Genomic DNA, 18,743 nt, shown 5'->3' on the forward strand with positions numbered 1-18,743 from the left:
AGATTATGATCTGGTGCTGAGATCAGGGCAGGGCCACCTCTCAGGCTCAGTTCCCTCAGGGGGTTTATGCGCAGACCTTCCGCAATGGATTCAGGCTCCCGCCCTCTTGGGGAGCCCCTGTCTGCAGCCGCCTCTCAGCTTCTACCTCCCGGGGGGGGGGCCTGAATTATGGGGGCACCCCACTCCCCTCTCGACCCGCCAAAGAGACTCTCTCACCCACCCCTGTCACCTGTGGGTGGAGGGACTTGTGCGGCCGCTGGAGATCCCGTCCCTGAAGCCTGCTCGGATCTGTTTCTCTCGGTGCCGCAGCCGTGGCCGCAGCGGGTCTGGGCTGGGCTTTGTGTCTGCAGCGCGACGGACCTTTTGCGAGAGGTTTGCAGATCCCTCTGTGGGTGGAGGGACCCGCGTGGCCGCTGGAGATCCTGTCTGTGAAGCCTGCTCGGATCTTTTCCTCTCGGTGCCGCGGCCGCGGCAGGGCTGCACTCAGCTCCCAGTCCAGGCGCCCAGTCCGCAGCGCGAAGGACCCCCCGGCGAGAGGTTTGCAGGTCTCTCTGGAACAGAAATCTCCCTCGCTCCAATGTTCCGTGGCCTCTGGGTGCGGAATTCGCCGTGAGTTACTTCCCTGTAGCCATTCTATGGGTTGTGAGTTCAGAGCTATGTGTATGTGCGTCTTTCTACCCCCATCATGTTTAACATCAGTATTCTTCTGATGATTTGAGTCATATCAAAAACTCTGAAGACTTAACGTTTTATCCAATGGGCAATGAAGTATTCAGTGAGCATGAATATTACTGCTCCTTATAGCCAGCAAGAAGTGTAGGGCAAGCACAGTGAAGGACGTCATATGTGAGATGTATGCCTGGAAAAGGTAAGCCAGACACATAACAAGAATTAGCAAAAATATGACATGTCAAAGTAATAAATAAAAAAGACAGAGGAAGCTTCTTCCCCTCAGCAATATGGGCAGACCCAATTTGGGTATTACAGGAATGCATAAATAAGATTCATACAGAATGAGAAGGCATAGACAACAAACTATTCCTCATTCTTAAGACACATAATCAGCTACTGGTTCTTATCAATACTTCTAGATAAGGCCATTCATATATGTCCCCTCCTTTTTTGATAGTCATCTTCCTAGCTGTTCTCTCTCTCTCTCTCTCTCTCTCTCTCTCTCTCTCTCTTTCTCTCTTTCTCTCTCTCTCTGTTTCTGTCTCTCTCTCTCTCTCTCTCTCTCTCTCTCTCTCTCTCTCTCTCTCTCTCTTCCTCCTTCTTCTTCCCTCAGTGTTGAAACTGGGAATTTTTGGACTGGGTCAAGTACTGAAAAAAAAATTTGGGACAACAACTGAAGGCATGAAATATGGCGTCAATTTGAGGGAAGGGGCTGGAATGATACCTTGTGGTGGTGAGACCAGATAGTTGAATAGTATCATGAGGCCATTACTACAGTAATTGCTGCATAGAGGAGTGGGGAAGCAGGACTGGGAGTGGAAAGAGCTCACATACCATCTGGTAGCTTCTTATTTTAACTAACTATTATTTCTGCTTAGCTTTTAAAGCTTTTTATAACCTGGGTCACTTTCTACTTTTTCAGTTTTCTTACTGCTCACTCTCCTCCATGCTTCAGAGATTTTGATATGCCATGACTCAAATCACCAGAAGAATACTGATGTTAAACATTTTTTGTCTCAGGGAGGAGCTTGAAGTCTTCAAAAGTCTGCATTCAAGTACTATTGGCCTCCTTGCCAACCATACAAGTCACTCCATTTTCCAACTCCGTACCTTTTAGCTAGTCTGGAATTCTCCCTCTCCTCATCTCCACCTTATTTTTTCCTAGTCTCCTTTAAGTCTTGGCCAAAAATCTCACCTTTTGCAGGAAGCCTTTACCAGTTTTCCTTTAATGCTACTTCCTTCTTTCTGCTGATTGTCTCCAATTTATTTGGCATCTATCTTGTCACTGTATAATTGTTTATTTGCATCTTATCTCTTCCATGAGACTGTGATATTCATGAGAGCAAGGACTTTTTTGCCAATGCTTATAAGACACAGTCACTGGTATATAGTAAGTGCTTAACAAATACCTGACTTGCTGAATATGCAAATATCTACAGAGAAGAAATCATAGATCCATGAATATCTGGGAAAATGATGAGTGAAGAAACAGGATTTCTACTCAGAACATGATAATAGTAAACAACAGAAAGAAAAAGTTGGTCTTTGATTTGATTTTGCTTCTCTTTTCTCTGACTAGGACAATTATTTTTTTAAACAGAAAAGAGAAGAAAAATGGTTAATAGGAGCTTGCTATTCAATATAATAGGAACATAGCAAGAAAGCACCTACCTATTCCTGATGAGTTAAATGAGGTCAAGATGAAATATATCTTAGGACATCAAAAGAACTGATAGATGTGAATACTGATCTTCTATCAGTGGTCTTTAAAAGATCATGGAGAATGTGAAAGGAATTGCCCAACTAGAAAAGACAAATGTTGTCCTATTGTTCATAAGTGGAAAGTTGAGGCTCCAAACTCTAGGTCAATGAGCTTTTCTGACAAAACATTAGAAAATATTAGTAAAGGGATGGTAAGTTAATTTGGAGAACAGGGGAAAAAAGGATCACAAAAATTCAGCCTGACTATATCCAAGTCATACTCACTAACATGGATGTCCTCCAAGATACTTTCTTGGACTTTCTTCATTTGTCCTTTCTTACCATCTCTGCTGGTAATAATCTGTTATGTGCTCAATTTTATCCGATTTTAAAATCTGGAGTTAGATTTTAACTTGAATTTTCCTGACTCCAGTCTACTGAGCCACCTAATTGCCTTTAAGCATAAGAATGGAATGGGAAAGGATGGAGGTCTAGAAACCTGAATTTAAGTCTCAGTTGTGCCACTTATCATCTGTGGGACATGGGGCAGGCAACATACCTTTCCAACCTTTATTTTTATTGTCTATAAAAACAGTTTCTACTTCACAAGGTTTTTGTTAGGGAAGTGCTTTGTAAGGCTCTGAAGTAATCTAATAATATCACATTTCACCATGTAATCATTGCCACCACATAGTCGTTGCACCTTGTTTTTTCAGTCCAAATATTGTTTATAATCTTTCATTGTATAATCATCACATGGTATAATCTATCACTTAAAAGGCAAACATAGCAGCAACGTATTCACCAGTGGCATATAGATAAGCATCTATCTCTCACACATTTTGATCTAAGAGCTTAGAATTCTCAGCCCAGAGCATTGTCAGTATATTTCCAAATGCCAACTTGCATGGTTGGTTTAGAGCACTGTAGCACTAACAGTACTGTTACTCAACCCAATGAAGAGCCATAGATTCCAGGAGAGCAGGCAGGCAGGCAAAGCTAATATTAGTAAGTCAAATGGTATGGTAAGACTTGCATCTTCTCAATTTTAACACATATTCATGAATACTCTGTGTATTCTAATCTTGTGCCAAAAACAGTTTAGTAATAAATGATTTTTAAGTAATACAAGCACAATTTTTATAGCTTCACATAATGGTAGTACCCCACTTTCTTGTAAAAAAAAATTGGCATAAAATCTGCATGGATTATGTGGAGAAATATGGTGCTTAAAATAATTACTTTTAAACTTTAAAGCATTATGCACAAGTATGCTGTTAATTATTATGGTTATTATGGTTATTGGCATTTCCCTCATTACTTTCCAACTGTATTCTTGTACCAAATCAGTCCAGGCTGTTTCCTCACTGCACTTCCCTACATACCCCACATTTAACTTCTGGGAAGTCTATCACTTAGTACATTGGGGTTTTTTCTCCTTTCATCAAAAGGGAACAATAATAAAATCAGACAATGTCCAGGTTAGAAGGAATCTCAAGAATTCGTTTAGTCCAACTTACTCATTATGTAGATAAAGAAACTGAGGTTCCAAAAGATAAAGTGACTATTAGCAACTTACTCCCTGTATACATTCTTCAAATGAGCTACAACAAACATTATTAAGCTCATATTATATATGTTCAAGGCAGCATATGGGGCAATCAAGTGGCACAGTGGATAGAGAGAGCACTGGGCCTGGAGTCAGGAAGACCTGAGTTCAAATCTGTACTCAAACACTAGTAATGTGACCTTTGGCAAGTCACTTAACTTTGCCTCAGTTTCCTCATCTGTAAAATGAGTCAGAGAAGGAAATAGCAAACCACTCCAGTATTTTTGCCAAAAAAAAAGCCTAAATTGGGCCACTAAGAGTCACAACTAAAACAACTCAACACGACAACAAAGCATTACACCAGGAATCAAAGACAAAAACTAGACTTTGCTTACACAACATTTTTTTTCCAGAAAATAAAAAGAGTTGTAAATTCCTTGAGGGCAGAATCTACATCTTATCAGTCTTTTGTATCTTTCATCTTACAGAGAAAACCACTAGACACAAAGAAGGGGTTGAATACTTCATTCTTGAATTGAAATGCAGAAAGTGTTACCCTTTAGGAAGATGTATTATGGAGGAAAGGGAGAATCTCATCTGCTAATGTGACATGGTTTTGCTTGATTTTCAATCTTACCTATAAAAGGCAGACACTAACATCACAGAAATCACAAAGTTGAAATGGGTGGAGGGTGACAAGAGAATCACACATATACTTTAGAGGCTTCTTACAATGTGCTGATTGCAATCCATTTTAATGATCTCCCCATACGAGATCTTTAACTTGTTTTTATAGGTTTACTTTAGAACTGTGAGATTCAATTAGAACAAATTTGACTAGCTGCACAAACCACTCCCAAGTCACATTGTTGCTGGGCCCTGTTGATTTGACATATGGACGCAAAGCAGTGAGTAGGATACAGTACCAGACTTCACAATGGATCATTATAACTGTCACCATGAGAAAAATGGGGAAAGGAATTTTTTCTTGGAGAAGAGGGATAAAATGGACATAAAGACGTCAGCTGAGCAATGTCTTGAGATACTGTGAGGTCTCCAGGGTGTGGAAAGATTCTTGGAAGTCATAACCAAAGTTATGGGATGTTCATTGTTTAAAAGGCACATTTATCTAAACTCTCCCTAAGCAATGTAGGCCATATGGTCACTCCTCTTTTCTCCCTCTATCATATACTACAATATCCCAAGGATAAGTTCATCAATATGGTCACTCATGGTGCTATTGGCCCAGATAACAGTCTTCATTTTCATTAGGCAGGTCTGAAAAAGTTGCTATGATCTAAGTAAAAATCACCATCCTATAGTCAAATATCTATTGATAAGCCTCTCTGTACTTATCACGACTGGTCCATCAATTGATAAACAAGCATTTTTTAAATGCCTTCTATATCCATCAGTCAAGAAGCCCTTTATACATTTTAGGCACTGTACAGGTCATTGGGAATTCAAAGCAAGACAAAAACACAATTCCTTTCCTGAAGCAGCTCACATTCTGATGATGGAAAAAAGATACAAACAAAGGATAAATTGGAGATAAACTCAAAGGGAAGTCCCTGGAAGGATAGAAATGGAGGAATAAGAAGGAGAAAGACCATGGAAAACCTCTTGCCAAAGGTAGAATTTTAGATGATCTTGAAACGAGTCATGGAAGTTAGGGGGTCAGCATGGAGAGCAACCACTTAAAAGGTGTGGAGTCAAAGGATAGAGTGTCTTGTGTGAAGAAGAATTAGGAACCTGGTATCCATGGGTTGTAAAGCATGTAGAGGAGATTTAAGCATAAGAAGACTGGAAAAGTAGAAAGGTGCCAGAATGCCAAGAACTTTAAAAGCCAAACTATTGATTTCATATTTGATCTTTGGATTTATTAAGTAGTACAATGACATGGCTAGACTCATACATTAGGAAGATCACCTTAGCAGCTAAATAGAGGGTGGACTAAAGTGGGAAGAAAATTGAAGAACAATCAAGCAGAAGGATATCACAGTAATTTAGGCATGATGCAATAAGGGTCTAAGTGATAGCTGTATCAGAGGAGATAATGTGATGTACGTAAGAGATGATATGAATATAGATTGGACAAGACTTGTCATAGATTGAATTTAAGGAGTGAAGAGTCAGGAATAACAACAAGTTTGTGAACATAAGTGATTGGGAGGATGGTGATGCTCTCCACAACATGAAGAGGGAGTGGTTTGGGGGGTGGGGGGGAAGACATTAAGTTATGGTTTGCACATGCTACATTTAATATATCTATAAGATATACAATTCAAGATGGACAATAGACAGTTGCTTCTTTAAGACTGGAGGTCAGGAAAGAGATTAAGACTGGTAAAAATAGATCTGATGATCATTTGTAGAAAAATGAAAATTGAAGACATAGGAAATAATGAGATCACCAATTGAGATAGAATAAAGGGATAAGAGAAGAAAGTCCAGGATAGTGCTTTAGGAGACACCCGTGTCAGCAAGTATGACTTGGATGAAGATCCAACAAAGGAGACTAAGAAAAGAGCATTCAGACATGTCAGAGGAGACATAGGAGAGAGTAACGTCACGAAATATTAGAGATGAGAGAGTATCCAGAAGATGATGATCAACCTTGCCAAAGTCTACATTGAGGTCAATAAAGATGTGAAATGAGGAAAAAAAGACATTAGATTTGGCAATTAAAGAATCATTGGTAACTTTGGGGATAGTGATTTCACTTAAATAACGATGTCAGAAGACAGACTACAAAGTATTTAGGAGAAAGAGAAGACATGAAAATACTTTCGATTGTAGTCACTTTTCTCAAGGAATTTAACCACAAAAGAGAGGAAAGATTTGAGCAATAGCCAGTGAAATGATCAAATCATGTGAGTGTTCTTTAAGAGAGTGGAAGGATGAGCGTGCATATAGGTTTCAGGGAAGCAGTAGGTGAACAGGGAGAGATTGAAGATTATGTAGTGATACAGTAGGGATGATGGGTGGGAGGCAGCAATCTGTTCAAAAAGATAGATGGAATGCGATCAAGGGAACATGCAGAAGGGCTACTTTTCCTTATCAGACAGTACACTGTGCTCAAGGCAAGAAAGACAAGGATAACAGTGAGCTATATTCTGTTGAGAGAGCATACACATATATTCTGTTAGCGTATATGAAATACCCTCAAAGCAGATAGAAAGTGGTCTTGAGGGAAAAGGCATTAATAACTGGAGGGACCTGAAAAAGTCTCATGAAGAAAGTAACCCTTGAGGTGAGTCTGGAAGGAATCCAAGAGAGGGAAGTAAAGAAGGAGCACATTCCAGGAATGGAGACAGCCAACACACTAACCTCAAAGAATGAATCACAAAAGGTAGGAATTCCAAGCACCAGGAAATAATTGGTGAGGAGAAAATTTAAGAGGGGGAGCCTTCCCCAGTATCCCCCATCCTTTCCTTGTTCTACCAATAAACAAGAATTGCTGTCTTGCCACTCATAGAGCAAAAGGGCAAATTCTCCTGGTCTATGTGCAATCACTAATTTGCATCTCTACAAACTAACTGTATTTCTGACCAGACTGCTAGTGGAGTAGTTTTAACAGAGATGCTATCACATCATATCAGTCAAAGATTAGATCTTCCTGAACACAACTGCTTCCAGAAAGGCAAGTCAACAAATGGCAGGAGAGCAGCAACGAGCAGTTTTAAAATGCGTCCCTTGACCTAGTTCTACACACTAAATTAAACTTCAATGACTTGCTGGGAAAATGTGTTCTTTTATGTGTTACTATAAATTGTTCATTTCAAAGTGATATGTTTCTTTTTTATTATGAAGGAAGCTGAAAAAATTTAAATAATCAACACAAGCTATATTTTACATTAAAAGATGTTGCCTTATGGTTCGCAGTTCGCCCAGGTCAAAGGAATGTGCTGGAGCTCTTGGGCACTGGACTGGTTGCTTTGGATTCATCATTAGGGCTGGCAGGAGGAAGGTAATGACTCTTTCTGGATGTCATGAAAAGAGCACGACCTGGATGCAAACTCCAACTCCATGACTCACTGCCTGCATGACACTGAGAAAGTCATGCAAACCACCTGAGGATCAGTTTCTATATCTGCAAAATAAGGGCTATGAACTAGATTATCTCCAAAAGTTCATTTGAGCCCATGATTCTACGATCATATCCCCCAGGTCCTCTGGGTAGGATAGAAGTATGATGAGCATGTAATACAAACAGCACCAGGGAGAGGACTTCATAGCTACTGCTGTGTTCCTGTAACTAGCTAATAAACAGCAACATGTAGGTATTATTATTAGTGTCCTCCATGTGGGAACATGTTGATATGCAACAAATCCATCCTGCCTTAACTGCTGCTCTTTTTACCAGAAGCTCCTGTCCATGGTAGCCATTCTGTCTCTGTTGTTGACGTATGGGAAATATTAGCAAAACAGGTTGGAAGGTAGGGTGAGGCCTTGAAAGTAAAGTATGCATGCTAAGTCAGAGAATTTTATCGAAATTACTATCATCGTCAAACAGACAATAGGGATAATGTTCTTGAGTGGATTAAGACTGGGGAGAGAGACAGCAAAAAGACAGCGATGATTGACAATATAGAGTGAAGGGATGTAGAGGATAAGAGACTTTAGAGGCAGTAGGAGGTAATAGAAAGCACTAGATTTGGAGAGAGAAGATTTAGATTTAAATCCTAGTCATGAGCCTTACTATTTGTGTGACCTTAAGCAAATTACTTAACCTCTGTTTGTCTCAGTTCCCTCAACTATAAAATGAGAGGACAAGACTACGTAAAATAGGAATAATAATAGCAAACCTGTGTATGCTCCTTTAACATAATATACATATCTTATTTCATTCTCACAGGTCTTAGAAAGTAGGTGTTATTATTACCCCCATTTTACAGTTGAGAAAACTGAGGCAAACAGGTTCATAAAGCAATTCTGGTACTTTCCTGACTGCTACTTTTTTTTTTGAGGCAGTCAGAGTTAAGTGACTTGCCCAGGGTCATCTGCTATTTCATTAAATGTCTTTGCTTTGAGCTAATTCTGACCTCTGACTGACGAGAAAAAAGTAAGCATGTCCATGGAAGTTCCTGAGCTATATCATTGAGTGGGTACACATCCATAGAGTACCTTGAACCAGCAGCACCTATCCTAAGGGTTAAAGCTATGAGACAGGTATATAACTTAGGTATTGCACATTCACTAAATCCCTCTCAAGTGAAATTAATGAGAGTTGATTCCTACTACTACTATTAATCCAGGAATAACTCTGACCACAATTCTCAATCTATGCTCCTTTCTATATCACAATCAAACTGGTTCTAACTCAATAATAAAAGTTCATCCTTCTACAGTAGTTTCACATCACGACAATAATCATGCAACTATTAAGTACCAGAGGTTTTCTTCCTCTCATTGATCAACACTAGTCCCAAAGCTACTCTTGGCATGCTTAAATAGGCCAGAGGAATCCATGAGCCCATGAACATTATCCTTTTCCATTGTTCTATGGGCATGTTCCTCATGCAACACTTACAGACTCCACGAATTCCTGGAAAAGAAAGAAAGCAAAAATATACTTAGTCATTTAAGTCACTTCACCTCTTTATGCTGTAACCTTTATGCCTCATCAGTAAAATGGAGACATGGGTAGATTAGATCAAAAATGTCAAACACCTGGCCAACAGCCCATCACATTTCTGAGCGTAGCTGAAATCAGATTAAAATATCATTGGGGGATATTTAATCAAATAAAGCTTAGATATTACATTTTAAAACTAATTTGATATGGGGCACACAGGGGTCATTATGTATAGATTAGTGGCCCTACTTTCTATTAGAATTTCATACCACTGGACTAGATGACTTCTTTAAATCTACGATTCTGTGAATTCGCCATCTTTTCACTCCTCACTCAAGGCCTCCCCCAGAGGTTAGAATAGCTGTGATTTTTGTTCGGTTGTTTTGTTTTTTCAGTAATATCCTACTCTTTGTGACCTTATTTGGGATTTTATTGGCAAAGATAATGGTTTGTCATTTCCTTCTCCAGTTCATTGTACAGATGAAGAAACTGAGGCAAATAGAGTTAAGTGACTCTCTCTTTCCCTCTCTTCCTCTCTCCCCACTTTCTCTCCCCCTCATGTGTCTATGTATGTGCATATACATATACACATACATATACACACATAGCTGCATATTCATATATATGTATTTACACCCACATATACCTGTGAACCCTCAAACCAGAGTTTGCTCTAAGAAAGAGATAAACTGTTAGGTTGGGTTCATGTTTTATTTCTCTCAAGCTGGTTTGATATGAATTGTATGGGAGTTGAAGTCCAGAACTAGCTCTGTTTGGGATTGGAAGGGTACAGTGTTATATGCCCTATGAAGACTAAGTGTTTCCAAGGGGTGCCAATCACTTCTGATTGATCAATAAACTGGGAAGTAAGCTATATTAAAATGAGGTCTTGAGTAAGTGACTTAGGTCATTTAATCTTGATACAATACCTTTTCAACAGAGGCTAATATCACCTGTCATCATTCTGCCTCCTGATAAAGGAAATACCTGTTCTATCAGACCAGCCACCCAGCATACTAGACCACTCCCTAGTTTGGGGTAATCTACGCAGAAGAATCTATTTCCACCTAAACCTGAGCAGATTAAATCAATTCAGTCTTGGGTTGGAGTTTGACCAGGATAAGAAGATTCAATGCAATGTCATCATCATTAATATCCTTCCAAAGGAGAGACTGAATTTGTAAGGAGGAAAGGACTAGGGGGAAACTCCCAGTCTCCAAGATACTGATTACTAAGATTTAAAATCATTTTTCATATCTTACATATGTGTAATTTCATAGAGGAGCAAATGCCGACTCACAGAAAGGAAGGGACTTTACCAAGAACAAACAGCTAGTAGGTATCAGTGCTAGGATATAAATCTCACAAGATCTCTTGACTTCAGGTCCAGGGCTCTCAGTTTCATCTCAGCAGATGGACAGCCTGAGAGAGACCAGAGATCCTATTTCATCCAGGTATCTAGCAGCAGAAAATGTCAGTATTAAGTTCAATTAATTCAACTTCTTTGAAGTAGGGAAGGCTCAACAGGAGTTCAAACAGCATCATGAAATGTTTTTTTTTCTAATGTCTTCATATGCAGTAATAGCACAAGACACTGTAGATGACAAGCACAAAATGGTAGATGAAAGAAATTAGGAATGTCTTTACTAAATGGAGTGATTCTCTAGTGGCTCCCGTATTAAAGTTTGATGAGCGTGGGTTAAGCTTCTGCTCTGTATTTAGGGAATTGTTGGAGAAGATTTGCCTGGGTCATTCCAGCTAAGCAATTGAATTGGGAAAACATTTTAGAGTCTCAAAACAGGAGCTTCAAGAAGACACAAATCAGCAAAAGTTCTGTTCTCTGAAGACTCAGAGTCTCCTCTCATACCCAAAGTAGCAAATACAAAACAGAGGCTTGATATAGAACAAAACCTTTTCATGGGTGACTCAGAATAATAGTTAGGAGTATTAATAATGGCAATGGTGATGATAATACTTTAGAGCTTTAGAGTGGGGAATCTAAGGGGTCCAAGGTTCTCAAAGAAATACATGGATAGATTTCAGGACATCCCTAAATATGGATGGGGGAAAAAACACATCTTTATTGTCACTAATCTTTGGTTTCCTTTGTAATCCTATGTATTTTATTTAAAAGAAAAACAACATAACTCTGAGTACATGAGATTCACAAGACTGTCATGGGGGTCCATGATATAAAAAAGGTTAGGGACCCCTGCAGGTGATCACTGCAGCATCACGGGCCAAGTCCCACCAAGGAGCTCTGCTTTTCTGTCCATGTTTTTGACAGCCTGTTTATCCAGATGAGCTGGGCGTCTGCTTGGGAAGCTTGAGGGCCTCTTCTGCTTTCTGGGGACTAATAAGTACCTTAGCTAGGGGCATGGCCTTAGGATTGCACAGCCTAATTGCATCTGGAACTGGTCATTTCAGGCATTTATGGCCGCTTAAAAAAGAATTAATGTGCCATCCAATAATATTCAGGGAAGAAAAATGGCAGTCTTTTCATTTCTTTCCAAGTAAATTGCATAGTGAATGACAGTAGTGTTTTACCTCTGAATTCCATTCTGTCCAAAATGAGTTGTTATGAGTAAGGGAAGGTTACATAGAAGAGGAGACAGCAAAGAGAAATTGTGATTAGTGGGGAAAGGACAGTAACCCCTGAAGTAGAAAGTTTGGATCCATAATGTAGAAGTAGTACAAATCTGTGTTCCACATTGGACACAGAGGTCACAACTGGATCATAAGGATGAAAGTGTAAGAGGCCTATAAAGTCAGGAGCAGCTTTGTAGATTCCTCTGAATTAAAAAGCTGAATTGTAGTTTTACAGCTACTTAAGTAACCTTAGAGATCGTCTGGTCATCCCCCACACACACACTTTAAATATGAAGAAACTGAGTCCCAGAAAGTAAAAATAACTTGCTCGAGGTCACACAGCTAGTGAGTTTAACCTAAATCCTCTATTTCCAAATCCAGTGTTCTTTCCACTGTACTCCAATGAATGGGCTTTACCTCACCCTAAGTGAATACCTGAATAGACCTTGACCTAAAGGGGCCAAGGTCTCCCAGTGCATCCTGGGTCATCTCCAGTCATCCTGATGAATATCTGGTCACTGGATTCAGATGGCTGTGGAGGAGAAGTGAGGCTGGTGACCTTCACAGCCCTCCCTCACTTGAAACAAAGTCAAGTGCAAGTCATGTCATCATTTCTCTGATGGCATGGTCTTCTTCAGCAATGAAGGAAGAACACAAAACACAAATCACTTGTTTTATACCAACCTTAACTCATACTGCTCATTTTTGCTCTACGTCCCCCTCCCCCTCCCCCTCCCCCTCCTTCTCTTCCTCCTCCTCCTCCTCTTCAACTTCTTCCTCCTTCTCACAGATATTGTTTAGAACGAAAAAATTTCCAAGCTTGTAACCTGTGAACACTTACATGGCTCAGGGGTTCCCTGATTCCTCTCCTTAATCAGCCAACTCCATTGGTTTCCTATTGCCTCTGGAATCAAATATAAACTCCTCTGTGTGGGAAGCAAGAAAATTCTGTTGTCCACATTCCTAGGTGATAAGGGTTGTGACCTAGCTTGGACAGGTTAGAGGTCAGAAACTAATGTGCACGCCTAAGTAGCTGTGTGAAGAAGGGCCTGTCAGAGAGGAGAACATGGAGTCACATGGCCAAGGGACGGTATCACAGGAGATCCAAAGTCAGGAAAACAGTATAAGAAACCCCATCTTTCTACACATCTTGTAGTCTTCCTGTAACCTTACTGGGGAGGCTACCTGTCCATTCAGGGGGAATGGACGTAAAGATTAATAAAGGTTTTCCTGATTTCATAATTGTTCTTTGTTTAAGGTGAGCATGTTTCTCACTGTTGGGGACTTGTTAGATGGGCTCACTTCTAACATCTGTTTGACTTTGAAACCCCTACGCAATCCTGCTCCAACATTTCCAGCCCTGTTGGATCTTAATCTCTTTCCCATATACTACGATCTGGTTGAACTAGATTTCTTTCAACAACCCCCATCTCCAGTCTCGGTGTCTTTGTTTGGCCATTCCCTGTGCTTGGAAATCACTCTTTTCTTATCTGTACCTCAAAAATTCCCTCTCTTCCTTTAAGATGCAACTCAGAAACTATCTTCTATTTGAAGCCTTTCCTGATGTTTCCCCCTGTCAGTACCCTGCCTCTGGACTGTTCTATACTTAAGAGAAAGTGACAGAGAGAGACAGATACAGAGATAGAGATAGAAAGAGACGGAGTCTATATTTATGCTGTATATATTTTCATAAGTACATGTTTTTCCCCGTACCTATGGTCCCATTTGAATGTGAACTTATTGTGGTTAGAGATGGTTACATTATTTGTTGGAGAGGCTGTGGAAGAATAAGCGCCCTAATGCACTGTTGGGGAAATTGTAAATTGATCCAGTCACTGAAAACCAATTTAAAGTTATACCTGCAAAATCACTAAACTGTGCCTACTCCGTGTCCAAGTCAGCGCATTACTGGGCATATAGCCCAAAAAGAACCATCCATGAGGGAATAGACCCATATGTACAAAAAAATATTCAGAGCAAGACTTTTTGTTACAGCAAAGAATGAGAAAAAAGTAGGTGCCTATCCATTAAGGAACTGTTTGACAATTTATCATGTATTAATATAATAGAATATTACTGCATTGCAAGAAATTATGAAAAGAATTTATTCAAAAATATTGGAAACAATCATGTGAACTAATGCAAAGTGAAATAAGAGAAACAAGAGAATGACCTGTGGAGTGATTATAGCAAGGTAAAGAAAAGAATCTGAAAGACTGAAGTCTGATTAACACAATGACTGATTGTAACTCTGAAAGACCAATGGGGAAACATGATTCCCACATTTTGGCAGAGAGGTGAGAAACGAAAGATGCAAAAGAGGCAAATATTTTCTGACTTGGCCAATATGCGGGTTTGTTTTACTTAACTATGGTTATTTGTTATAAGGCTGTTAGGTAATTATTTATTAGAGAAGGAAGGGGGCATTGTTATAGAGTTAAAAAAAAAGAATAAAAAGAAAAGTGCCAAGGAAACATTAAAATAATACACATTAGAGAACAGAAGGAAGTTTAGCAGAGTACATGGGAAAAAATAAAGCAGTACAGTATTGGGACTATCACATTAAATTAAATGCCAAGCAGAGGAGTTTCTCTTTGATTGAAGAGGCAAGAAGGAACCATTGGAATTTCTTGAACATGGGAGACATGGTGAGTAGGATCCTTTAATAATATCCATTTGACAGCTGTGTGGGTAGTGGATTAGAAAGGAAAGAGACTATAGACATGTTGACAAATCAAGGGGCTATTTTAGTAGTCTTGGTGAGAAGTTGTGGAGATCTAAAATGAGGGTAGTGGCCATATGAGTGGTGAGAAAAGGACAGAAAAGAGAAATATTTTAGAAGCAGAATTAATAAGGCTTGGCAATTAATTGAATATGAAAGGTAAAGGAGATGACGAATCTGGGTAACTAACAAGATGATGCTATCCTCAAAAGAAATAGAGAAGTTAGAAATATAGGATGGTCTGAGTTCTATTTGAGACATGTTGAAGTTGAGATTCATATGGAACATCCAGGTGGCAGTTGGTGATGTGGTCCTGCAGTGAGGGAGAGAGAGTAGGACAGGTCTTATTATATCTGGAGTTGTCTTCATGAAGGTAATGGCTGAACCTATAGAGTTTATGAGATTACCAAGGTAAATGTATGTGTATATGTATATATGTAAATGTAAAGAGGAAAAAAAAGAGTTCTTGGGACAGAGCCCTAGATTACACCCATGCATGGAAGTGGAGATGGGGTGGGGGGAGGGGAGACATGTATGATGATTCAGCAAAGGAGGCTGATAATGAGCAGCCATAAAGTTAGGTGGAGAACCAGTACAGAATGGTACCAAAAAAATTCATGGAGTGGAAAATGTCTAGAAGTGGGTGGTCAAAAGCGTAGGCTGAAAGAAAGTTCATTACTTTGGGGTGGGAAAACAATTAAACTTCATGATTTTCACTACCACTATTTTTCTGAATCCAGAAATTATGGTTTTACTATATAATCATGGTAAGTATTTGATGGTGAATAATACATTCAGAAATAAAATAATGCAATCAGCTTTTAAAACAAGCTGCTATGGAACCCCAGGATGTAGATCTGGAAAGGACCTTAGAGTTTGTCCAGCCCCAGATGGTACTAAAAGTAACTGTAAAAGCCATGACTCAGATTCAAATCCAATGTTCTTTCAGTGATGTCACATTGTTTCTCAGATAGGGGCTTGTACTACCCAAAAACTGGAAAGGCTTTTAGCCTTCAGCTGTAGCCAAGTAGAACACCATTCAGCAAAGAGTGAGAGAAATAGTCTTAATATGCAGCCAAGAGCATTTTCTTCCTTCTTCTCCATTCTCCCTCTTCTGTTCTTTCATTTTCAGATACTGAAAATGGTATCCCTTTTTGCATCAATCTTTCATCTCACTTCTGCAATCGGAGTCCTAATAAGAAAGACCTAAGTAAGGTTGGCTTTAATCTATGATATGGGAGTGACAGTGTGCAGAAGAGATCTCTTGAAAGGAGCCAGCTGAAAAGTAGGTCTCTTGAAAGTTCAAAGAAACAACCCAACATCAAACAACAGGCTTTTCTCTTTTTTTCTTTTTTAACTTTTTTAGTGCATTCTCCATTTCTAGTAAATATTGTTAAATTTGACTTTTTTGCCTTTCCTCACTTCCATTTTAAAGGCACCAAGTCTGAGCCCAAACTACTTGTACTTTTCTTCTGTGTTAGAAGTGGCCTGTATAAGCTAAAGAGAGGAACTCAATCCTTCCAAATTTATTCAGTGGAAGAAGGTGGAGGGTAGGTAGAATGTACATAGTTCCTCCTACTGTGTTTTTTATTTTTCCAGCCTGAAGAAATCTACTGTAGAGTTCCTCCCCACCCTTATTCAGTGAGGAATACTTAACAGAAGGAGAACAACGTGACCCTGAAAGCAAACTCTACCCTTGCTGCTGAGAGGAGCTGAGACGATCACCTTAACTGGGAACCTCTCATTTTAAGGAACTCACCTCTGATTCTAACAATGCCTCACTTTAGGTGAAAGCCCCAACTTGGGAACATGGGGCAATGGAATAAGCCCAATGCATGACATTCCAGAGTGCCCTTGGGGAAGAATAGTGGCAGAAAGTGTGTGTGGGGGGGGGGGAGATACAGCAGAGACAACCCTCAGACCTTCTTGAACTCTTTTTCCCTTGTTTGGTGTAATATCTTACTGACAATGCCATTTCTTTTGATGGACATGAATTCAAATTTAATCAATATTCAGTCCTTTCTTTTAACGTATTCTGAAATTGTCAGTTGCAGTATTAAGGAAGACTTCCTAAAAACAGGAAACGGTGGAAAACTGGGCTCTAAAGGATAAGTAGGAACTAAAATGCCGTTTAGTGAAATGAAGCCCCTTCTAAGATTCAGAAGGTTGGGTTCAGATGCTGGTAGTAAAAGTGTGTCCTTAGAGAAGTCATTTCATAGCTCTGATGTTCAGTTTCTCCATCAGCCAACTGAAGAGAATAGTTCATATACAACCTACCTCCCAGGGTGGTTATGAAGAAAGAGCTTTCCAAGGCCTTCATATGGCATAAAAATGTGAGCAGTTATTATTATAGACATCAGCTGGGTAAGGATTACTGCTGACCAGGAAAATGCTTTAGGAAGGTGTAGGAAGTGATTTGCATTCTCAAAGAGGAGAGAAGAATCATTAATTTAAGGGAAATGACAGAGTACACTTCCTTCCCCCAATTAATCCAGGTCCTTTCAATAAGTTCTAAACCCTAATGACCTTGAGAAATCCCTAAATTTTGTCCCCCCAAAAAGCCAAAAGTTTAGTGCGTATCCTACATTTCTTTCAGTGACTGTTATTGTTAGTCAAAAGGTCTATTACATAAAAAAAAAATAAAACAACAAGCTTGCACTGGGTAAAAAGACGAATTTCTATTTCATAAACATAAGTCATTACATATAAATAAGACATACCTCAGAAAATTGTTCTTTCATGGCAAAAAATAATGTGTTGATTCTAATTTAATTATCCCAAATTTTTATTTTAACTATTGGCAAGATCCTTAATTAGAAATTTGAGGCTCCCTTTTATTCTGGATGGGCAAATGAAAAATAATGCCTACATATGGGTCTGAAGCAAGCTTTTCATTTGCATTTAAGGGCAATATCTCTAATTGTAATGTAGGAAATTATGACATATAATGCATCCAAAATGCACACACCACTTGCCAACTAAAGTAACTGAGTGATTTATACATCAAGTATGAATGTCTAATTACCACACATGAGACATGTGTGATGCACATCTTCCCCAGGGAGGGTAAAAGGATTCAGGGACTCCTTGAATTTCTGATTACGACCTACCAGCAATACAGAAGGATATGACTGCTGCGTCAGCCCTGACGGTGATTTTCAATTTATTTTACTTCATAATTTGCTCATCCCCAATTGACGGATATCTCCTTGGTTTCTAGTTCTTTACCACTAAAACAAGACCTGCTATAAATGTTTCTGTACACATGTGTGTTTTTCCTCTTTATTTACTGTCTCCCAGCCACAGACCTGGTCGTGACATTACTGGGCCAAAAGGTAAACACATTTTAATGACTTTTAATGTATAGTTCCTAATTGCTCTCTAGAATGGCAGCACCGATTCAGAGTTCCACCAAATGTGTGCTAATTGAAAAAGAAAAGAAAAGATAATATTAAAATAAAAATGAGCAGCTATGTGTTCAGTGGAAAGTGCCCTAAGCCTGGATTCAGTAAAATGACTTCAAACAAAAAATGACTTCAGACAATTACTAACTGTGTGATCCTGAGCAAGTCACTTAATCTCTATTTAGATCAGTTTCCTCATGAATAAAATAGGGATAATGACAGCACCCACCTCACAGATGTAGTAAGAATCAAAGGCGATAACATTTATAAACCACTTTGCAAACTTTAAATCGTTATATAAATGCTATCCATCTATTGTGTTTTAAAAGCATATTTCAGTTCAGCACCTATTCTTTCATTGCCTGATACATCCCAGAACTGTGCCAAATGCTGAGAATACAGGAAAAGAAAACCAACCAGTCCCTGGCCTGAAGGAGGTTACATTCTACTCAAGGGATACAACCAGTATACTTGTAAATAAGTACCAAGCACATACAATTAATTTCCAGAGGTCTAGAATATTATCAA

General features: G+C 39.2%; 1 long non-coding RNA gene across 1 annotated transcript; it reads left to right on the top strand.

Annotated features, from left to right (window-relative positions):
* The first annotated feature begins 15,105 nt into the window (after window positions 1-15,105).
* On the top strand, window positions 15,106-18,275 carry LOC140527124 (uncharacterized). The gene is made up of 3 exons (XR_011974684.1): window positions 15,106-15,184; window positions 15,944-16,096; window positions 16,411-18,275. It is a non-coding gene; the product is annotated as an uncharacterized lncRNA (long non-coding RNA).
* The last annotated feature ends 468 nt before the right edge of the window (window positions 18,276-18,743 follow it).

This window comes from Notamacropus eugenii, chromosome 1, assembly GCF_028372415.1.
Source record: "Notamacropus eugenii isolate mMacEug1 chromosome 1, mMacEug1.pri_v2, whole genome shotgun sequence".
Taxonomy (NCBI): Eukaryota; Metazoa; Chordata; class Mammalia; order Diprotodontia; family Macropodidae; genus Notamacropus; species Notamacropus eugenii.